Here is a 24,949-nt window from a genome sequence, read left to right on the forward strand (position 1 = left end):
TCAACTTAAAAAAAAAGATCAGACATTTACTGTTAGTATGAATAGTTATTTAACCCTTGAAAACCTATCCAAAGTCTCTTTCTGTTAGTGAGCTAATACTTAGGTATGACTTCTGCCATTTTTTTTGTTTTACAAAGTTTTTTTTTAATATAGAGCACAGAAAAAAGCAATTCTGAATTTGGTATGTTAATTTGATCTATACAATTTTAAAGAAACAGTTATTTCATAAAGACACAATCAGTGCAGTTACTGATTGCAGCAAACAAATCCTGCTAGGATATGAATTATGGTGATACATCAGTAATACATACCTAAAATTTGGGTTTATACTTGAATTTTTATATAATATCATTGACAGACTATGTTTGTTTTTAAAGGAAGAAAACACTAAATATGTTATAAATTTCATTGTGCAACCTGATTTAGAGAAGAGATTATAAAACTGGAAGATTTATTCTGGAAGATCAAATAAATTCAGAATATATGCTGTCACCCAAATAACAGTAAGACCAAGTTAGAGCAGAAATGCTAGACCTTTCAGGAACACATTTTCAAATAATCTTAATGTTATGCCTTCAACTAATACTAGTGCTTCCACAGAAGTGGAGATGGTAGAGGTGACTCAGATACAGAAAACTAACAGATTTTTTACAATTAATATCAACTTAGATGGTGTCGTTTGCCTTCAGCATGCAGATGGGTCTGAGGTGCAGAAGAATACAGGAGAGAAGACATTAACATATTCATTAAACTGTTCCCTATATCCTAAAAGAGCTCACGTGCTCCAATAGTTGAGGCTACTGCCAATGCAATCAGGAAAAAAAAAAAATGTGTAGTTTTCCAAAACCAGTTATGTGTTCTATAAAAAGCCACTTCACAAGCAGTAAAACCAACAGCCTCATTACTAAATAGTTGCATCCTGCACATACTTCTCAGCGTGGCTTCTATCATGTCATGAGAAACATCTAAACTGCAGCTTTTTTCTTAAGTCTGGTCATTAATGGTATATTCCTGTAAAATCGATTTGAAAATGACAGGAGGTTGCAAAGTTATTTTTAGCTGAGGGAGAGAGGGAGAAATGACATGGAAGCAGGCAGCCATCAACAGCACACTCACCAGCACTCTATTTCCAAGCCAAAAAACTGTATTAAACAAACACCTTTATTAAAACTGTATTTTGCGTATAAAAAATAGCAGAAAAAAAGAGTCAACACAACAAGCTCTGTAAAAATACATAGTTTTTCTCTCCTTCCTCTTATATAGTAGGAAAATTTCTTCCCTAGCATGACCTCACATGAGGAACCAGGACATTTCCTGGGGGTTACACACTCCCACTCCTCAATCCTCCCCTTTCAGCACTATATTTCCTCTGCCCCAGAATTAATCTCTCTTCTTCGTCTCATCTATCACCAGAGGCTTTCCTATTTCCTCCAGCCACCATAGTGCCAAACCAAAACCAACATGTCTGTCTCCTTCCACTCTGGGTTGTGTCAGTTATGAGGAACAAGCAAAGGGCCTAAGTCTTCCTTTCACTGAAATAACAAGGATTATTCCTCTGGGGCTCAGTGCCATGCTTTGCCTGCATCATACCCATGCTGCACTACTTGGAAACCATGGAAAAATTTGGACATGAAGTTTTGCCCAAGCAAGTAAATCCAGAATCACACCAATTATGTTTCCACTACAATGATGACTCAATGTTATCATTTAAAAAAATGAAAACTAATAGAAGTTTCTTTTTAAACCCCCTGAATTCTGGTGCTGAGGCTTAAGGTAAATATTAATTACAATTCAACTAGAATTCATACTGGAAGAAAGTCAAAAAAACAATCTGAAGAATGGCTCTGCGTCTGAAAGCTCTGGGTAAACAGCAGACCAGTGCTCAAGGAACTGCAAATGACAAACTCAGAGGAGCAGATAGTTTAAAGAGATTTTCCAATGTATGCAATTTCTAAAATAACCCTCAAACAAAACCACCAAACAAACAACTCCCTCTCCACTAACAAAAGCACCCTCGAGTGTCCAGAGCATAAATAGATGTAGCTTCAGTGACAGTTGTGATGTGACATTCTCATAAAATTCCAGCTGCATTTCGTCATCATAAAATCTGCCAGAGATACTATGGGTCTTGTATGATTTTTTTCTTCCCCTAAAAATTCTTAGTGGCATTGGTACAATTAAGAAAGGAAATTATAAAGAATATGACAGACGCAAAAAAAAAAAAAAAAAAAAAAAAAAAAAAAGAAAAAGAAAAAGAATGAGAGAGACTATGTGTGTGCAAGAAAGAGCACATATAAAAGAGGACAAGGCAACAAAAAAAAGACAAGACCTTTTGGACAGCAAAGGAAACTTACAAATACATTTTATAAGGTATTGCTTTTTGATCCTCTTGAGTTCATTTACCCAAGCCTACCCAGTAGTGTGAATCCTGCCTCCTCCCTGAATTCTTTTAATTCTTTTTAGATTTGCTTGCCTGCCTGTCAAATATGTCATCTTTAACTTCAGGCAGGTATACTGATTTTTAGTACAACCCCAGCAAAGGACTAAAATTAATAGCATGTTAGTGTGTTTTAAATATTCTCTGAAGTTGTGCAACATTCCTGCTCTGTTACACATATTTCTTTATGCTTATTAATCACTTCATGTTAGAGCAGAAAATTATCAATTAATGCATGCTAAAATTATGGAATATCTGTTTTATACAGCATAGAAACATATTTTTGGCCTTTTCTACCAACCTAAGTTAACCTGCTTAGGAATTCATGATCAGAAGTTCAGTTAAAACCAAACAAACAAATGAACAAATCCCAGCTGACAGGAAATAACATGTAAGAAAGAACTCCTTTGGCAGTTCTAACACTCTTTTGGATTTGAAAAATATATCAAATTGATTTGTAAGAATCCTATTTTGAATGGTGGCCTGATCCCATTCAATTGATAGATTGTTGTGAGACAAAAAAACACACTTAATGCTTTGTTTAAAAATTAAGAGTCAGGAACTATTAGAATGCTGTTAAAATATCTTCAGTCTGTTTTCCCCTCTGATATGGGTAGATGAATTTGAGAATCAAAAGTTAAACAAAGAATTGTAAAATACAATTATACTGTAACACAAATACATTACACTCCAGAGATAACAAAATACCAACAACAGTATTAAATCTGTGCTGAAATGAAGAGGTATGAAGCAATTCACTAAAACAGAAGACGGAAACTAGTTCATTCTGCAGCTAACAACTGCTAACCATTCTTTTCAGGAAAAAAAGTCTAATAAAAGTGTATAATTTTGTCCTGACTTTCTTTATAAGCAGATGCAGAATGTGCGGGATTTGCCTTCAGATGTTCTCAGACTATTTAGAGAAGTTCAAGATTCAGTGGCATTTTCTCTCCCTTCTCTGATCACTCTTGACTTTTAGATTACTGCACATGATCAGCCAAATGAGACGTACTGGAGAAGTAGCCAACAATGAAAACTGGAGCCAAATCTAACAAAAGACTGTGGAAGGATTTAGTTTTGAAGGCAACAATATGTAAATATTGTCTTATCTGAATATCCTTGATGCACATTTCTGAGACAAGTGTTAGGTAGGGCTTTCCATTCAGTTTGAAAGATAGACAAATCCAAGAGTAGCTGTAGTTCCTGATTCAAAACCAAATTTTTCAATTTTATTTCTTTTTTTTAAAATCAAGTAGTAACTTTTTTTTTCATGTAATGACCTTCCCTTTTTTTTTTAAATGAATATCGATGCTGTTGAAACTTAAGAAGTGGGAGAGTTCTATGATTCTATGATAAGGCACAACTAAGACAAAATTTTAAAACATATCAAATTACAGATAGACTATGAAATAGTAAAATCTAAATACTTCAAATGTGTGGGATAAAGTTAGGAAGCTGAAACATAACTCTAAAAAGACCCACCTAGCCCAAAATCTCATCAACTTAGAACTTGAGTGGAAGGAGACATCTTGAAGCAGAAGCACATTCAAAGTTTTAGGTATCTACGAACTCAAATCCTCTAAGTCATAATTTCTTCATAATCATACCTAAAGTGAAGCTGAGTCCTAATATGAGCCCTTCACATGATTTTGACCTGTGTGCAGAAGATGTTACTTATTGCAGAATCAAACCCAGTAATAACAATAACCATAGACTACTTATCTAGGTGGTTCTCACTTCTAAAACATACTTCTGCCTGTGTCTCTAAATCTACTTTCCATCCACAGATATGAAACCCCATCAATTAATCCAGAAAGGAGAGAATGGCTAACCCTGAAAGCACAATAATTTATCAGTTGCTAATGCAGTTAATTTTTCCAATCTTGAAACAGTTAAATGCATCCCATCCTGACTATATAATGGATCCACTAGCACAAAATGTGTCATAAATAGTGAGTCATCACTGTTTGCTCCATCAGTTTTGATGAGCTAGCCCACGCAGGACAGGGCTGCTTCCTGCAGGTTACCATGCTATGCCAGGTAGCTTGTTTCACTTGCAATCATCTTAGCACTTTCTGCATCAGAATTGTTTCTGTGACTACACGTTGTAAAATACCTAATTTTTTTACAATGTTTTGTTCTTAGTAGAATTACTGACCTCACTGTGTTGCTCCTGACCCCGTTATCCTCTTCCTTGCACCTCTGGGAGCACAGAAACACCACAAAACATACAGGGATCCCCAAATGAATTTGGAATCTCTCTCTTGAATTACCTGGGCTTTTAGTAAACTGCCTCTGGTCTGCCAGCATTCCAGCCTCTACTTTCACAGAGAACAATATAATTAGAAAGAAAAAACACCACCACATAACAATCCTTCCTCTCCGTTATGCCCTAATCATGTCTATATAATTAAAATCTGTATGTTCATTGCCAAATCAGACACAGTAAATAATTAGAACATGTAAACTAACACTAAATATATACATTGGGTTTTCAGCCACGGATATGCATATATCTAGAGCTGCACAATCATGTTCCCTGAGGCAGAATTACAGGGCAGATATGTGAATCAAGCAACGGGGAGTGTCTATTGCACAATACCTTCAGCTATCTCCCATTAAACTGACCACAACAAGGTATTCAGAAATTCACCATTGAGAGCGTGAAAATAGAACAGGGAGCAAGTTATTGGTAATTAAAACATAATTAAATGATAGATTTTTCCCAGGTTTTAAAAATAATTTCATTTTTTATATTTGTGCAATAGTTAAGAGTAAATGGATTGTTCATAACAGCTTGCAAGATGGCTGCAGATTTATATATCAGGAATAATTAAAAAAGAAGTCAGGAAGGATTTAATGAGCTAAGTATGTTGCAGTCAGCCAATAAAATGCTTATTTGTTGGATAGTTTGGTTTTTTTATATGAATAATAAACATGCAACTTACATGTATTGCATTTGCCAACTTGATTTTTTTAAACAGATGCACTTTTAAATCTGTATAGATAACATTAATTTTAGCTGTTTGCAATGAGATTTGGCTCCTGAAGTAAAAGATGTGAACTTTGGTTGCACAGACCCAGATGAATCCCTGTCTCTGTTTTCTGCTTGTCACGGATGTTTTTTTTCTGCTTTATTACATGTCAGTAGTCTCTAAAATATCTTTTCTAATCATTATCCAAATTGACAGAAAAGGCACTGAATGCATCAGGAATAAAGCACTTTAAATTAAAAATATATAAACGCAAAGTTTAGTCAATAAAATCATCTGTACTGTGCTTAAAGGGCATCTGGTGATCACTCTGTTCCTTGTTTGCAATAAAAACAGGGTCCAATTTATGCAGAACCGATCGAGCAGTTTCTATCTTTGTATTTAAACATTTCTAGGAAGAGTTCAAAAAAGCTCGTGCCGGCCAGGCTGCCGCCCAGAAGGGGAGCAGCAGAAGGGACGAGGGAGCGACTCTGATTTCATTAACCCTGAAATTTTAAATAATTCTCTCTATCCTTTTGGAAGAGGGGAGCGCGTGTAGGTGACAGAACGCAGGTGTGGGCGTCCGTCATAACAGAGGCCGTTTGGTTGAGCGCAGCAGAGCGGCGGTGAACCTCGGCGAGAGATTACACACAGACCTATTGGCAGAACATGGCAAGGGAGAATGTCAGATTTCATACTCTGCAGACATCTACAGCAACTGATGCCTTGTAGTCAAAGGCTGTTAAATTACCTCTGAAGGGTTACTGGCAGCCCTGGATGTTTTTCTCATTGTTTATTTAGTTCCAAAAGCTCTTGGTCTTTGCACTGATTGCCCTAACTGACAGCACAGGAAATCTGGACTCTGTAAACAGGGCGCTGCTGTATTGAATTACAGGTAACAAGTGTGTAATCGACCTGCTGGGGCTGGACCTTTGCAAAGAAATCTTCGGTACACAGGCAGAAAGAATAGGTTTCAATACTGGGGAATCAATTATGTGAGCAGATGAGTATAAAAAGAGATCAATTCAAATCCTTGTGCTTATTTCCTCTAGCATATTTGGAAAAAGAAAGGCTCCTGACATGGTGGAAAGGTAATTAAGTACTTTATTCATTGTTGCAATAATATTATACAAATTAAAGGCGAATATGATTTGAAGTGCCCTCATTATAACCCATAAAAACATATTAGTTAAACAGTCCTGAGTCGCAATATGCCTTACAAAAAAAAAAAAAAAAAGGAAAAAGCTTGCAGGTTCTTGTTCTTAAAGAAGAGTTTCTGTAGTCAAATTACATAAATCGGAACTACGACCAACCCAAAATGAAGCAGTCATTTTCGATCTTCTAAAAGGTAAAGAGAATGCCTATAAAACAGGGGTCTAGTGAAATCTAATACGGTGATATTTCTGCATACTAAAATAACATAATAAAGTTGAACAACCACCCCCCCTCACAGATCATAGATTTATATGAGGTATTTAAACTGTAATTGTTAATTAAAAAGCATAAATAAAAATCCACTGGCAATCAGTCAACAAAATAACCCTATGCCAGACAACACTGAGTCACTGAGTAGTACAAGGGAGGAAATCCTTTCGGTTTTCTTCTTTATTTTTTTATTTAAAAAAAAAATCATCAACACAGACCTGTTCTGTCTGTGTCTGTGGCCACTGTGGGGTAAGCATATCCACTAAAAAAAAGAAAACCTTAACAACAAAGATGTCAAAATATATTAACATCAAGCGGTATTTCTAATCTGAACATCATTTATTAAATCAGATACCGTATGCTATCATCTTATTATGCCCCAAAGACTTTATTTTGCAGTTTGAAATTACAAGAAAAACAAGGTTTCATTAGTGTACTCACTGATGAAGATAATTTTAGACTACTTGCACTATTGGAATTTATGCTGTGTTAAAGCAACTGGACTTAGATTGCTGCATTTTATTCCCTCTAGAGAGGCAGTTCTTGGCATCCAAAATTTCTTTTATGTGATTAAAAAATATGTTATAAAACTGACTTCTAGTTCTGTTTGCTCATCAATTGGTATTTATGTACTACTATGTTCCTAATAATTGAAAATCCTGACCTACTAGGGAGCTGAAGGTTATTTTTTGCAACAATACAGCAGTAAATTAAATGTAACCTTGCCTGGTTGAAAAACTTCTAAATGAACCTATGGCATAGAAAAGATGATAACTGACCAGGAATGGTGGAAGCATTAGAGCATTTCTTATCAGTACTCTTTATCTGATTCAAGATCTAGACAGCAACATGGATTTCAGACAGAGTTTCAGCAAACTGTCTTTAAGGCTATGAAAAAAGTTTTGGTAAAGAGAGAAAGTCAGTTAACTTCTAATGACTGTCTGTTGACATACATGCTACTTGCCTGACATACCTTTCCCTCCTAACTAACATTCTTGTAAACACCTGCATATTTTATGCATGCTATGATTTTTTTAGAGAGTAACAACATCTTTTCCTAAGCCACCTGGAACAAGTGTTGAAGGATTTTTGAAAACCTGACTCCAAAGAGTAGTATCTTGAGACAGTGAGAAACACAGGTCCAGTGTTGCACTGTGTAAAACCACACACATTTCTGTCTGTTCCAAATGTACAGCCTTTTGATGGTGTCGGAGATGAGTCTGTTTGTGTCTCATGAAATGCAGATTACTTGAACATGATTTCACATTTTTCTACAGTTTTAGAAAGTTACCTTCACATGCTCACTTCCCATTTGCTTTTCAACACACTTTATACAGGTATGATGCCTTAAAATGCATTAGCACAGAAACTAAGGTTCCTATCATGTAAATATTAGCACTCATATTTAAGGTCTCATTTGACTCTCCTAAAATCAATGTTAATAATTTAGGTGCACTCTTTAAGTATATGAACAGTGACATTCATGAGTAAGGACTGAACATCTATATGACACATAAAAATGGTAAAGGTATGGCTTCCATTTTATCACATTTTGGCTTTTGTCTGAAACACTGATAGGCATTCTGCAACAAGAACACCATGAAATGTAACCCCGGGGTCACAGGGGCTGGCCTTTAATCTCTAGATGGAAAAAAGGTGAGAACTACAGCTTCTCTTAAGTGTTTTTAATAACCTGAAACTTGCTTAAGTTACTGTTTTCCTCCTCTTTCTCTCTGTTTTTGGTTGGTTGGTTGGTTTTTTTGTTTGGTTTTTTTTTTTTTTTTTTTAGCTTCTTGTTTTAGAAAGCAAATTTAAAAGACTTCTCCAGAATTATTAGCTATACTGAGGCACTATTCCTTTACATATGGGCATACTTTTCAAAGTACTAAGTGTGTATCTAAAATAAAAAAAACAAACATCATTGAACATACGGGTCTAGCCTTTCTTCTCAAGGGCAAACACTGTTTGTCACATCACCCAAACCCACACATCTTCCAGAATGAAGCCTTTATTTGATCACTTCCTGCACTGAGCACCTATGCTAGACACACGATAGCATTTAAATTCAATCCCACAAAACAGAGCCCACTGTACAACAATGAAGCAGTACAGCCAATGCTGTTCACTTAACTAGCTTCACATTGATAATATATAGCTATAATTCTGCTTCAATTAAAAGCATATTTCAGCAGAAGCTTAGAATATGATAGTTGCTCTATGCATTTTAATAATACAGATCCAGAATTCTGCCTTTGCTAAATGTATATCGGTAAAATGGTGTCAGAATTCTACTTTGCATAAATAAAGACTGATCATATTAAGACAAAATCGTGTGTAACCTAAATGTATATTAATAGTAGCAACCCAGAAACAGTGCACAATCTTCACCCTCTAGATAAAAACAGTAAGCTTCTTTCAACTGATGTCAGTGTTTTAAAATCAAAAGTGTTTTATTGTCTCCATAAAGAAGAACATATATATATATATATATATATATATATATAAATAAAATCAACACACAATACCAAACTCTAATGAAAACACTTAACTGGTTCTAAATATTAGCATGGGAACAGGGTATTACGTGACTTTCACAGCTACTAAAGTCAAGTTAATTTACCCAGTACTTAAAAAGTTAGTACAGGAAAAGCAAAGTTCTTATTGCATTAGAAAAAAAGATCTGAAGGACTAAAATACCTATTCTTGATTCTCACGTCATGCAATCTTGTTTTAAATTTAGATGTAAAAGATTGATGAACTAATGGACTTTGCATTTAGCACGGGTTTTCCTAGGAATCCATCACTGAAAGTGTATTTATACATTTCTGCAAATTTCAGCATTTGGAGGCTAGACAGATTCATATTTAATGTTATTAACAAAATTAGAAAAGTTGCCTAGTGTCACTTACTTGTGGTCCAGATTCTGGGATGTCACTATAATGGACAAAAATGTGTAGCAAATGTATGACAGTATCAGCATTCTGAAGAGCACACCTCTTCTTATTTATTTGAGTTCCAGCATTTCTAGCAAAGTTATTGGAAATTTTGCTTCTCAGTACTAAAACTACAGGTATAATATGTTTACTGTCATACATCTAAGTGATTAACTGATAAGCAAATGCAAGGAAAAATATAACATCACAACAAAATAACAGGATGGGGCTTTGAGCAATCTGATCTAGTGGGAGGTGTTCCCATGCCCATGGCAGGGGTGGTGGAACCATATGATATTCCTTCCAACCCTGAAAATTTTATGATTCTATTATTCTAACACCTTTCTTGCATAAAATAATCCACAAGGGGTGGGCAACTACATTTAATTGAAAGACAATATTAGAAGTTGAATTACCTTAATCTGCTCATAGGAGGATTAGAAGCATAGGCCACTTAGGAAAGTATCTAACTCTACTGTAAGGGCACTGAGTTTTTCTGGTATCATAACAAAGATCGAAGGCATAAAACAGAAGAAGAAAAACGTGTGTATCGTTCTTGCTAGGAATCTTTAACACAGTTTTCTGCTCCAAGCCAGAGCACATACCATCCTTTGCAGTTTGCTTTTGTCAACTAATGTCCCTGTTCAAAACATGTACATAGTCCACAAAGTATTAAATCAATAATAAAATATCCTAAAAGTATTCGTCCTCCACTGGAAAACACTGAAGTCACAGACTTCAGGCTTTCCTGACTGCTTAGAAAGGGGGAGGAGAAGTTCCTCATAAATATTACTGAATTAATTGAACATGTTGTTGATAATGCTCCATTTTGCTGCATAGAACAGTAAAAATAGACCTCAAACAATAAATGCAAACTAGGAGGTATTTTATATACCTTTCTGAATAGTTATAAACTTGGCTTGCATAGATGGAACCATGGAGATACTTCTAAATGAGAAGATGATATAGATAAATATGACTGTAAAATAAGGGTTTACCATTGGACAAACACAGGTACTAGCTCTTATCTTCCAAGGGAAAATTGCATTACTTAGCCTAATAATGAGAATCATAAATTAGCCATGTCAAAAAGAGAAATCAACGAATACACTTCGAGTTTGTTTTGTTTTGGATTTTACTGTCTGAGCAAAGGCTTTAGCAAAGCAGCCTGCAACTTGCATTTTTACTATTGCTGCAAGAATAAGTCTTGGCTCATAAGACTCTATTGATTCAACTAAACCAACGGCAAAGGAAAAAAACCTGAAAAAAACACTCCTATATACAGCTACCACACTAGTTTTATAGCCTCACTGGTGATAAAATCATCTTGACAGTGACCTGGTCAGTAGGGTCTTAAAAATTTCCAGCTTATTTGGTTGACAAAGGAAAGACCCTATCTTAACAAAAAGAACCTCTATACCACTTTAACTAAAAACATCAAGGAATGTTTTCATACTACACCTGCACATAAAACACGTCACACTGGAATAGGGAAACTGCTAGTATAGACCCAGCATGAAAACTACAAATGATCTTCAGATTGAATTAACAATACTTATTAAAAAGAGAACAGCAAATAAGCGGAAGTTTTGTCCATAAAATACAAAAAATGGAAAGTTATGTATAGAAATTTCTTAATATAGCCAGAAAAATTATCCTTACAGAAAGATGAGATGATAGTTTGGACTCCTCATATTAATATATTGAGATTCTTTTTTCCTCAGAACACCTTGACTTAAGTGGAAATGAGGTAGGAAGCAAAGCTATGGTCATAGATTCCTGGAACCAATCTTTCTCAAACAGCTTTAACTCAGTTAGAATTGATTTTGAGGCTACATCAAAATACTCAGTCTCCATTCCCTCACACACAGCTCATGTACCCAGGTTTTCATTTTGGTCACATATGCTGCATTTTCCTGTGTTTTTCAAAAGAACTAGAACTGGTTTAGGTACACAAGTGCCAATCCTGCACAATTTTTCCTGATTTTAGGAGAAGGGAGAAATGGAAGCTGTGTAACATGGTTACACACAGGGTGGGATTCTTAGCACATGCAAGTACATGCATGGAAAAGTAACAATCAAAAACCAGCTTCTAATCCTTTGTCTCAAAAACTGCTCCATATAGGCAAGGAAAATATTTGTGACGATTGTACTTCTTTTGTTTAGTGAATGAAGAGGATGATAGGGGTGGGTTGGGTGGGGGATCATTTTATCATTCAGATAAAAATATAATTCTACTCTAAGAGAAAGTTATATGCTTCAAAAGGGAAAGCAAAACACTACATAAAGCCCACTACAGATTTGACTCCATTTTTATTAAATTTAATAGGGGATGTTGTGGTGGGGAAAAGCATATAGCCCTAATGACTTGATTATAAGAGAATAGTAATGAAGTCAGATGATAAATATGTACAGAGCACTGACTCTTTCAACTAAAGTCCTCATGCTATAGTGTAAACTCTTACCCTGGCTTATCACACAGTAACTTTCTCACCTGAACAAGTTAAAATAATTAAATCTACTTGGTCATTTTACTACCTGTTCAACAACAAACAACACGACTGAAACAACATTATAAAAGCTAATGTAAAAATTAAGATAACTAAAAAAGACACTAAATACAAACAGAACTGCAATACAATATAACTGCAGAACTAACTTGCAACCAAAATCAGTAGAACATGTAGTTTAAAGTTGAATGGCTGAGTGTTCCATCAGGCATTACCAGTATACTACTGAGATGTTGTACATTCTGCTTCACTCAAAAAACCCACAACGGCCTAAAATATCAGTGTACTTAAATTAAAGAAGTCAGATGGCTATGGAATACAATAACTTCATACACTGATTTGTTGAGTTCAGTATAATATTGTATGTTGCAAGAAAATGTTGCAGCTCAAACTAATGCATGATGAATACCCAGAAAAGAAGGCATGTTATGCAATGACTCATTAATCAACATGGCATAAAAATATCCACAAAGCTCTATGGGAATTTTATGAACTTACACTTATGTCCCACTGAAGGGCATAAGCAAATTTAATACTGATTATCAACAAAGTGATCTAAGAGTCTTTGAAAAATTGGATAATAATCATAAACAGGTAACCTAAGTTCAGTAGTGATGAAACTAAAGAGTGCATACAGTAAGAAATAATATCTCAAAATAAAAAACAAATTGCTATGTTACAGCTAGTATGTTCCTAAAGGTGCTTCACAACTGAATTACTTGCTTCTAATGTCTTAGCAAGAATTCTTGAAACACAGAAAGTATTCTGTCCCTATGGAGCACTGTCTTAGAAGGAGAGCCACTCTCCTGGAATAGCTAATGGGTGGAAGCACATCTTGCACATACGGGAGCAGTATCCTTGTTCATTTTGGAAAAGCATGAATTCAGTACATCTTGAAAATTTCTAATTGCCATCTAACTCCAGTTAGAAAGTTTCTCAATCACTTCCCAGAGCTGCAAAGAAGCGTATATCTAGAAATATACTGGGATTAAAAGCAAAGAGAAGAGTCACCCTCATACTATGTCAAATGTAAGAAAAATACAGAAGACAGAACATGAAACTCTACTTAGTCTTTATCGAAATGATAAATGCAACCGAAGCAGTCTCAGCAGACTTGGATTATGGAAAACACTCTCTGAGATCAGCTGCCTGGAAAGTACATGAAAACTGTTGGTAAACTCCATAATCATTTGTTCATCTGAAAGTTTCTCTCTGGTACTTTTTCTGATCAATTCAGCATTGCTGGTTAGATCATACAACATTGTGTTTGCAAGCCAAACCTACAATGCCTGTTTTTGCTGCAGTGTCAGTAACATAATACATCTGAAATAGCCACACACAGCAGTTTTCTGTATCTCCTATACCTTTAACTTAATCAGACACAGTGTGACTCACAAACGTCTGAGATCATTTCTTACGTTCTGCTTGTGTGAGCTCAGGAAGACCTGTTTAATTTATCACCAAATAAGGGCACAAATTGCTGGTGCTGGTGATTCTGGTATCAGCCTGGAATTGCAAGAGTGAGAAACTTTTTGGTTCAAATGACATTGTCTGCTTTTCAGTGTTGCTCTTTTTGATCAAATAACCTTTGATTACTTCATAAAAGTCTCTTACCAACATCACTGAATGAGGCCAAACACAGAACAGTGTTTCCACTGGGCTTAATTTGGCTTTTAGAAATGTAGATATAACGCTTCTTTCCATGACTGAGCTCTGACAAGTTATCCATGTTCAGGCTTAGATTCATTATGCATATAAAAGAGAAATATAGAATTCAATGCCAGTTCATATTTTAAAATAATTTTTGCCACACCATCCTAATGAAAACACAACATCACTGTAGAGGACACACTGCTTCAGTGAATGACAATACAATACCTATGTGCATCCTGTGCAGTCAGAAAAGACTTGGCAAGGATTCACGACGCAGACAAAGGAATTCTTTCAAGGACATGTAGAAAAATAACCTGAAGTTATGAGACAAAAAGACAGGACTAAGCAAGACCAGTCTGGAATGGCCTTCCTTACGCTAGAACGGACAAAAATGAAACATACTCAAAGCTGTAATCCTTCACTTCCTTTTTACCTCTGGACTTGATATCTCATAATTTAGGGCAAGAAATTTCCACTACTAGATGAAATCTAGAAAGTGCTCACAACTGTAGAGGCGTAGTCACTGTAAGAATTATTATACCACCTGGCATGCAACCTGAGTTACCTTTTTCATTATTTTTATTTTTGGTAGTTCTACCTTTTCACTGAAGAAGGGGTTTACTTATTACCCCTGAATGTTTAGTTACTCTCTGATTTGGAAAGTAAGACCGGACAAAGAAGAAAGCCTTATGGATAATGAGTCGAGATTAAGAACTTACTCCAATTGGTTCCCTGTGACAAATAGCATAACAAAAAAGTAATACTTTCTAACTAATATAAGGCTTATTTCAGATGTTAACTGTCATTAGAGAAAAGAAAAGAAAACATCACATGCAAAGGTCAGATTCTGTCACTATTACTCACATTAGGCACTACCTTAACAGAACATGCCTCATGAAAAATTGAAGTCAAAATAATCTGACACGTTATGGCAAAATGCCCTTTATCTAGCTCATACCTCTATGAACAGACACTCAAATAATCACAATTATGGTTTTAACTTTACTTTAAAAGAGAATGTAGTGGACACAATTCTTTCATTCTTTTCCAGCAATTTTAAAGGGATCCTTATTGAAGTTGGACTATTCCTGACTTATAACAGTGAAGAGTTGTGGTAGATTCAAGTATCTATGTCTAAGGCTTAGGAAAATACTTTGTACCACTTATTTATATGAGCAATGCTTTAATTGAATAGATTGTACTTCTAGAACTAATAAAGTAAGCTTTCTCAGATGAACTAGAATGATGGTTATAAATGTTTAAATTATAACTCGGCTACTCCTCCTACATTCTTCTGATCTGAAATGTAAAGCATAAAAGCAGTAAATATCATCTGGTTGTTACTTTAGTCACCCTTAAAGTATTGATTTTATACTAAACATAAGGAAATTAAAACCTTAAGGTGAAGCCAATGTTTTTTCTCAAGTTTACAGCCAAGTCAGTAGAAGGTTTGTTTAAAATATCATTCACAGTATCTATTGACATTATGATATATCTGTTAATGATCAAATACAAAAGAAAATATAGGGGCACTTTAATACATATGCACATAAAAGAATATTACACATGACTTTTAAAATGATATGTTTTAAGGGCTGAGATATTAAACATTTAATAATTTGACAATTTCTCTCAAAGACAATTATTAGAATTATAGAGATGAAGCCAAATGTCAGCTCTGCTGAATTCATGTTTGGTCTAGCAGAGAAAGTATGTATGGGGAATGAGAACTAACCAATTTTTCCATTTTCCTGGATTAGCTGATAGCCAAATGTCTTCCAGCATAAGACAGCTAAGTTCAGAGCTGCTCAAGCTGAGGCCACCTTTAGGTAATGATTCTTGCTGGAATACTTTGTGCTTCCTCCTACCCAACCCCTCACAACAAATGGGCCAATTTTAGGAGGTATTCAGATTTTACATTTGCCTTAACTACTTCTGAGAAATTTCAGAGAATGAGGGAAACCCCACCCAAGCTCTCTTGTTTTGCAGTCAGCAGTTTTAAAGCACCAAGGCTGAAGTGGCAGCAGTTATGCAAACTTTACTCTGCTCCCTGCTTAAGGTGAAAGACATGGTCGCACAGGGGACTACAGAGCAGAAGGATGGCTGCTGTGAACTTCAAAGCTGGCTGCTGTGGACTACACCTGCACATCTTTATATCATCCATAAATTCAGAGCTGTTACCTGGAATTCTGTCAGCCAGCATATTATATCTCATTTAAATGAAGGCTGTAGTATTTACTGGCCACCACTACTGGAAAAAACAAGCAAACAAAAAATACTGCTTGAGATTAATATCCTTGAACTGTAAGTCTAGGTATGAAATGGCACAGTTCGGAAAAATGGAACTTTGGATTCTGGTCAGAGCTGCTGACCAGCTCTGCCATCGGAATTGCAGAACAATCTTTCTTAGGGAATACCACTATGAGAGGCAAGTTGTGCCAGCAATAAGAGAAACATTTTGGTTTTTCTCTCTGAAATACAAGAGTATGTTCCTGTATGTTTCCCCACTCTACTCATAACACACGTAGCTGCTATTTTTTTTTTTTTTTTTTGAAACTGAACGCTATCTTGCATTTTCTTCTCCTCTTCTGTGCCTTCCACAGGCTCCCTATTTAAGCCTGAAAGAGCCTTCACCCATGTATGAACTGAGGGTCCAAAACAATTCTAATAGGAAGCTGGATATTTAAAAGCTAAGTATTTACCAGGCATACAGAATTTACTTTAATTTTTATGTACCTCATTTCCTTTCCTGCTACAGACTGAGATCTAAAATTATATGTATTGTTTCTGAATTCTATAATATCACTTCTCTAATATCACTTCTAAATATACTAAAAAAATTTTAAAGGTGAGATCAGTAAATTAAAAATGCTCATGACGATTTCATAGGTTCCATAGTCAAAGTCTACTACTTTCATTCCTCAAAAATCCAGCCATTTATCTTGAAATTCTTACTACCAGAATAATCTTCCTGATTTCTATCAAGTTTTTCACTGACTAGAATTTTGTTGACAAATGTGGGCACACACACACACAAAATAAATTTATCTTGCAAAGCCCAGAAGTCAATTTTCATTATTCACTTAAGCTAGGGAGTTACTGAATTGCTTTCTAAGTTTGGTATGAAAGATCCTGAGCATTTTTTCTCAAAACTAAATCTATTACTTTTTTTTTTTCCCCACACAATAAAAATTCAAGGAATTTGCTTATCTGTAGATTAGTTTATGAATTGCATTACTTAATAACTGTATTCTTTGAAAAGAATAACCAACTCTTTATCACCTATACTTTCTCTTCTCTTCCCCAAATGATATCCAAAAAGGAAGAAAGCATATGTTTACCAGTAACATCACTCCCACTCTAGGAACATAAATGACAACTTCAAACTTCAGAACACTGATTGCAAAAGCTCACCAGCAGCAAAATTAAAGCGTGACTGTATGGGTCAGAATTCCTAAATTGCCAGTGATGTTTAAATATTTCATGTTTTCACAGTGGCCTACTTATTATTTTAAAAGTTATCCAGAACAGTACTGCCTTGACTGCACTACACTGTTGAGAAAAGTAAAGATGATGACACAAGTGGAACCAGAACACATCGCCTTGCCCATCCATACCCCATCTTAACCTGGTGAGGTCTCATTAACAATAAGTTAGTTGTAAATTGAAGGAAACATTCTTAAGTACTCCACAGTGAGTTGAACCAACATGGTAAAGCTGCTGCTGCTAAAACATAATACATGAGTAAGCTGTCCACAGAAACTGTTTTTTAATATATAATTTCTCAGATCTTTTTTGTGCTTCACGTTTCTACAGGAAACTTTTTAATTTTAAGCAGCTAAGTCTTCACAGATAAAACACCTTGAAGTAAAATGTTTTGAGAATATTACGTATTAATTATATAAGCTACAGTTGTATACACTTGTCAGATTTTTTATTTACTCTAACATCAACAAGCATTTTTTAAGGCTGCACTTATGAGAAATCTAAACATACTACATATGTGATATACCGTTTCTTAAGCCAATAAAATTGCCTAAGCTAACAAAATCAACACGAAAATAATCCTAGAGGATGAGAGGGTGTAAACCATGTTAAAAGATGAGGTTATTTGATCGGGGACCATAAATACTAGTATCTCTAGTTCAATCACATGTAATAGGACAAGATTACTGCAGGGTGAAATTACAATTACAACACTGTGATTTAGACTCTGTACATCCACACAGGAATGGGACCTTTGCACTTTTGCCTGCAACACCCATACCCAAAAGCAATAACAGAGAGATGGGGCAAAGTCTTGACATTATATTCCAAACAATTATTGCTGCTCTTTCATTCCTTAAGGAATGGATGGATATTGCAACTCTTATGAGTGTCTATTGATAAAAAAAACCAGTGCAACAGATATCATGCTTACTTATTACTCTTCATTTATGGTAGTATCAAAAAGCCAAATCTAAGTTTTAAGACGAATTACAGATTAATTAATTAGCATTTTAAAATATGTACATAGCACTGTGGATAAATCTCACCCTGAAGATGATATAGTTCAAAAATCTATTGAAAGATGAAATCTGAGCTATAAAAATGAACAATAAAATCATATTTTACAGTGCAAAACCAATAAAAGCTAACCACTCTGTAAGATTCCAGTCAATACAGCAATGCATTTGAACTTATAACTTTAGAAAGAAGGCTCAAGAAAGCCTGAATAAATAAAACTCAAGGAAGACAGTAGACAAATAGAAATGTAATCTATTAATTAAAGAAAATAGTAACAAAGCATTTTAAAGAATTAAATGCCAGGGAATATCCTACAGATTTTTCAAGGCAGATGCAATATTTACCAAACAGCAAGGTATCTTCACATTGCATTTGAGGGGCTCCATGCCTCTCTGTATAGGAGACACACAGTACAGAGGGTTATGAGCTGTAAACAGGATCGTGGGGGCTGGAGACACTTATGTTCAATCTGAATATTCCAGGGTTGGTTGGTTTGGTTTTTTTGGTTTGTTCCACACACCCTCGCCCTCTTCTAATATCTATATAATATTCCAGAGGTTTTAGCAAATCCCTTCCAATAAACAGCCTTTGCTTGGAAGCCCAGAGGCCCTCATGCTTCCCTGCTGCTTGAGGGCTTGGCCAGACAATAACCTGCCCCGATGCAGGAGCTGCATTAATGCCACACTGTCACCAGCTTCTCTGGGGATGAACAGCCTGGGCTAACACTTCAGCACTGCTGCTCTGAAGTTCACATGCTCTGGTTTTAAGAGACTGGATTAAGTCTCTGCTAGGGCAGTAAAATTCAGAAATTAAGCATTTTTTTTAGGAAGGGCAGGAAGACCTGAGATACAGGTGCCTGCAGTCACACTTGCCCCAGACTCTATCCCCAAATGGCAATAACACTGTAACATTAACATTAACATCAATGGTCACCAAGGCATTTTCAGACTCCAAGCAGAGCTACACTGCTGGTTCTCGATGAAACATTCTGCTACTCTATGTTTTTGTAAATAGAGATACATTGATCTCAATACCATTTTGTTTTTATACCCTGACTCAGATCTGAAAAATGATGTTACAATTCTTGGCTCGTGTTGACTTTTTCTTAATGAAATTTAAGGAGATACTCCCTTTTTCCTGTGCCTTATCTTGGAAGTTGTAGGCACAGAATGATTCTGCAGCACTACTGGAAGTGCACCCAGTGCACACACTTAGGGCAGTATTACTGTAGCTGAATCCTAATCCTAATCTGATGGACCACTTTATATCTTTTATCTGAAGTTCAATCAGAAAGCCTGGGGAGTACAAGATGAACTTGAATTCTAGGAAAATTCTCAGATCCTAATTTTCCTTGCCCTTTCACATAGGCACAAGGAGGACCGCTTAGCACGTGAGCCGCATTCTTAAATTACTTTTTTTTCTTCATTATTCCTTGATTTTATATAAAATTTGCATGGGCTAAGTTAATAATAAATTACTTTTATTTACTCAGTGAATGATAATGATTTAAGCAATGCAGCCTTCCCATGGTTATGCAATCTAAAACAAATATATGGCTTCAGTTGTGTATTGCTGGATACTAAAATTTAATTACACTATGAATTAAGTAATAATGGCACAAAATCATTTCTTAAAATCAGCCAACAACATAACATATCAACTTTTACTCTACGTAATGACCAATTTTCAGATGAAGGTGTTATAAAGTATAACAAAGAGTTCATAGCTGTGATATTTATTTAAAAAAAAAATTAAATAAAGTGTTTGCAAAACCTTCTTTCACTAAGCTGCCATCCGGAGCTGTATCCTGAAAGTCACTTATGGACACCATACAGCAATGATGTTGTTGGCACCTGGCTCTATTGAAAGTTAAAAACATGAGAATAAAGGGGTAAAAGGGATATAATAACGTAGCCAGAGCGTGCTGCTGCTGAATGAATGCCATTTCATAGTCATAATTTAAAGTGATCAGAAGGGGGGTTGAAATGGAGCACAATAAAAATGGAAAACGTTAGATTAATGATGCAGTCATTAAAATAAAAAAGGTGGAGTTATGTGAGAAATGTATCTTATTTGAGTTATTGAAATTAAACAAGTTATTTTAACAATCATTTTAAAAATCACATTTTACTAATCTCAAGAAAGGAAGATAAAAAAATACAAATCTTCATGGGGAATATTTCAAATTCAGTGGCTTTAAAGCATGATTTAAGATTTTCTCTTGTATCTTTTCTTTCGATTTAAAAATTTTAGTTGCTGTATATTATAACACTATTTTAGCTATAAAAGTAGTTTTCCACTCACTATTCTCTTTACTTTCAAGGAGACAAACAATTTTTCTTTCCTCTAAATAAGCACAATAAAATGGGTAAGCTGTCTGGGGGAAAAAACCCAGACAAACTAGTGATATAAAGATCAACAGAAAACCATGGTAATCTAACACATATTTACTGTATGCCATGCAATTTATTCTACTGGTCATGTTAGAATAAGATTTTCTGACTGCCAAATTATCATTAGGTTTTGTTCAAAAACAAACACATTGTTAATATTGTCTCTGACACTGAACCTTAAAGAAAGCAGGAGAGAATCATTTGCATGCAAAACTACCATAAAGATAGTAATTTGGTAATAAGTAATACCTAAAATGGGATTCTTAAAACTTGAGGCTCGATCCAGGTAATATTACTTACAAACCTGCTTGTATACAGTCCACACATCTATATAAATTTTAGTAGTCTAATTTTCAGCATTTCAGCAAGTGTTCTTCTATCTGCTTGAAAACCTTCCAGAAACATCAACGGAACAATGAAAAAGTTGATATCAAGAGTCAGATAACGAAAAATAGAATAACACTGTAAAATACAGATGCATTTAGAAGAACCAAAGCTTCACAAGATTTTCCTTTCCCTAGCTGATGTAGGCAAACCAACAGATTGTCTTTCTGTCAGGCAAACCCTGATGGAGATAAATGTAAAGACTGGAGTGCACGCCTAATTTTTACACACAAGCTGCAACCAGACCGTGGATTTATGCTTGAAGGCAACCAGATTTCTCCCTGTGTACACTTAAACACTGCTGTTACACTCAGTCCATCTTGTTTAAATGCCTTTAAAACCAAACACAGGCTCTGCCCCCTCCTCCACTCCTACTAATTATATACTTTTTTGTTTGAAGAAGCAAGCCCTTTATTGCTCATAATTTCAGCTATCACTTGCTTGGGCACCTTCTGCAGATCAATAGCACATAGTTAAGTGGATGAAAAGGCTAAATGTGATTGTCATTTGCAATGCGAGGTTGCACGTTTTCCCCTCCCTTCAGCTTTCGAGCGCTGCGCTTGGGTTTCATTTCAGAGTTCTAAATTCCTGCTGCAGGTACACAGTAGCTGCACATTCAAAGCCTTTTGTCTTAAATTAAATATCTGTCATTTTTTTAAGGCCAGAATACTGGCATAGGTTATAATAAAAACTAGCATCCAACCTGCAATTTTACAGATTCCATTGCTGGTGGCCATACATCTTTGATGGCAAAACTACATTGGTTGTAGCACCATAAAATCAATAAATATTAACCTTTTCTGACACTTTCTGCACGGATGCTTTATCAGTCGCTGTCAGGTGATAGAACAGTCAGTGATGTACTGTATTTTTCAGCTCAGAATCCACACCAAACTAAGAAATCAATGCAGATTAGCAAGCCTTTAAATACAAGAATTGGCAATGAAATTTTGGTTCTAAATGATAAAAACTAAACCAAATCATTATGCTACAGAACCATAAATTTATCACAGATCCTTTTAGGAACGTGTAAAATACAAATACAGTACTTCTATGGCAAAATAAGTGTGCTTGAATGACACGGATGAAATACATTTGGGTTTACATTTAATGAAATATCTATTCCAGTCTAAAGAATAAAAACGTACCCAATTAGAAAAATTCTGCCTCTCCATTTAATTCAGAAAGTCAGAGTCCTTCCTTTGCTGAGAGACATTCATACCAGTTCCTTACACTTAAAACTCCATTTCTAAACAATATGAGCAAAAATAAGTGAAAGTGTACTGGGAAGTGAAAATACACCAGTTATCTGCCACCTCACGTGACTGTAACAATACCTGGATTTAGATCTAACCATCTCAGAAGCCTAAGGTCTTCAATTAGTTTTAAAACTTTCTGTGTACAATCCACACTGTAGCAGAGTATATAAAGCATTTCAGCATAATAACACACAGACTGGTAACTCGGATTGGTCCCACTTCTCCCTGTTCTGAACAGTGCACTTTCTTTTATGTAACACTGTGCTTCTTTATCATAGCATTAGATATAATGTTTATTTATATGTATTGCATGTGAAACTTTTATTAAAATATGAATTAGAGAGATAACAGCCTTTCTGATACACTCCAGACTTCTTAAAAACTACCATAATATGTAAAAAGTTTAGGACACATCTTCTAATAATGCTTCAAAGATGGAATCTAGTAGTAAATCTTTGAGTGACCAGTAAGTGCTAATGTGGGTCTATTTATATTCAAAAATTCTTGAATAATGAGCGTTATTATTTGTCTCCCTCCTTCCTCTAAAACCAAAGTCTATTAGAAATTACTTTTTCTGTAATTTCAAAATCTATTGTCATGTTTCTTTCTAATGATGCTGGTGGATCATTGGGGTAAAACCAGCACGTATCTTCACCTGGAAATAAGAGTACCTCAAAAACTGATGTAAATTAGTAAAACATAACAAAAAGGCACTTATTAATGCTCCACCAATATTTAGACATGCAAGCCCTGAGAAGTCAGCAGAAGGCACACGAAAATATTTGGAGAAACAGTGAACTGCTTTGAGAAATGTAACGTAACGCTACGTCATGTTTTGTTAAGGAAAGATAAATTCACATGCACTAAAAGCTGTATCAATGTAAACTCTAAATTTTAAACCAAAGTATGCACTTTAGCCATTTCTTTCTATAACCTCTCTACTTCTACATTATCCAAGAAAAAGATGTATTTCTGCCAATCCCCATCAGGAGCAATTAAATTGCAAATCCTACAATGATTTTCTTTAAAGAAATATTGGCAAAAATATCTTTATTCATCTTAGTTTATCTACTAAGGCTAATACGAAAGGATCTGCATTTATTTTGCAAACCCACTTAGCCAAAGCAATAAAGAAAAAAAAGGCTGTGAGTTTAAAAAAAGCTGATAAAACTTTAAAAAAAAAAATAGGAAAAAATTAGAACCTTCCTAAAAGTGTCACAATGGTGACAGGCGTTGGTTAAAACATTATTTCTGACATTGCAAAATGGAGTAAAATGGCTCACTCCTTAGGTTGTGAACCACCTATTGAAACCAGCTTGAGTTACCTTATACAAAGCATCCCCCCCAAAATCAATAATTTTTTCCAGTTTTGGTGAGAAGAGATTAAAAAGTTAAAGTACATCAAAGTGGTACTAGCTCTCTGCTTTCCCAAGACCCTAACTACTGGTTATACTAACTCATAACCATTTACTCTGTGTAACTAATATCAGCTAACTCATCTAATATCCCCACCTGACCAAAACTTTCTGCAATAGTTGTCTCTCTTCCATTCTTCTCTTAGAAATTTTTTTTGTTGCACATCACGCATCAAATATGAAAATAACTTTATTTAACAAAAATATTTTCCTGTTATAACAAAAATGTTAATTTTCCTGTTAATTTTATAATTCTAGGCTTCCATATTTTTGTTTTAAAATTGTGGTGTCAAGATATTCCAAGAATTATATTTAGTCAGTTGCTCACTCCTATAGCTCAAAGGTTTGCAAGAAACAGCATATGCAATGACCACCCCCACAAAACTACAATGGAGAATAGAGGATTGTGTTCCCCTACTGCCTTAGCCCTCCTGATCTTATTCTACAAGTAAGGCTGCACTGAATTACAGATAACTGAGATTTCATAATTTTCATATACTGATACGTGTCTGACTTTATACTTTAGGATTTTTGCAGGTAGAAGCAAGCACAAGCAGCTTAGCAAATTTTACTGACAATTTTGACAGTGGCTGAACTTGCTCAGAGAAAGGTGGATTACAAAAGAAAGGGTCAACAAGAAGTAACATAATAGCGAATACTATTGGAACAGTAAGGTTTTAGAGATAAATCCTCACCAGGCGAAGCTGAATTGAATTGAATTGATTTGATTTGAAGTAGTTTCATCCCACAGGCATTTTGTGGTGGTGGCAGACACTATTATGTTAAGGACTCCAGACATTTCACAATGGCTCCTCCTTTTTAATTTTACCTTACATTCTAAAAACTATTGCAGCTATTTTTTCTAAGTGTATAATTGATTGTCTAATAACCCCTACCTTCAAATTCTTAAAACCCAGTTCTGAATTTCATATACATATGCTGAATCCAAAATCAACGTTAAATTAAAAAAATATTTGCCTAAAAACTACCAATATCTCTTGAGATAGCTTGATAATACAGGTTTTATCTTTTTTGCTATCAAAAGATGCTTTCATTTTATAT

General features: G+C 35.1%; 1 protein-coding gene and 1 long non-coding RNA gene across 3 annotated transcripts in view; one reads left to right on the plus strand and one right to left on the minus strand.

The window, feature by feature from the left end:
• The window catches only part of ZNF407 (zinc finger protein 407), a 347,438-nt gene that overhangs the window by 62,637 nt on the left and 259,852 nt on the right, over positions 1-24,949 (minus strand). The gene's annotated exons all lie outside the window — the stretch shown is intronic.
• On the plus strand, positions 6,282-16,789 carry LOC139793740 (uncharacterized). Its single transcript, XR_011724761.1, has 3 exons — positions 6,282-6,500; positions 8,413-8,490; positions 16,534-16,789. It is a non-coding gene; the product is annotated as an uncharacterized lncRNA (long non-coding RNA).

This window comes from Heliangelus exortis, chromosome 2 (genome assembly GCF_036169615.1).
Source record: "Heliangelus exortis chromosome 2, bHelExo1.hap1, whole genome shotgun sequence".
NCBI classification, from domain to species: Eukaryota; Metazoa; Chordata; class Aves; order Apodiformes; family Trochilidae; genus Heliangelus; species Heliangelus exortis.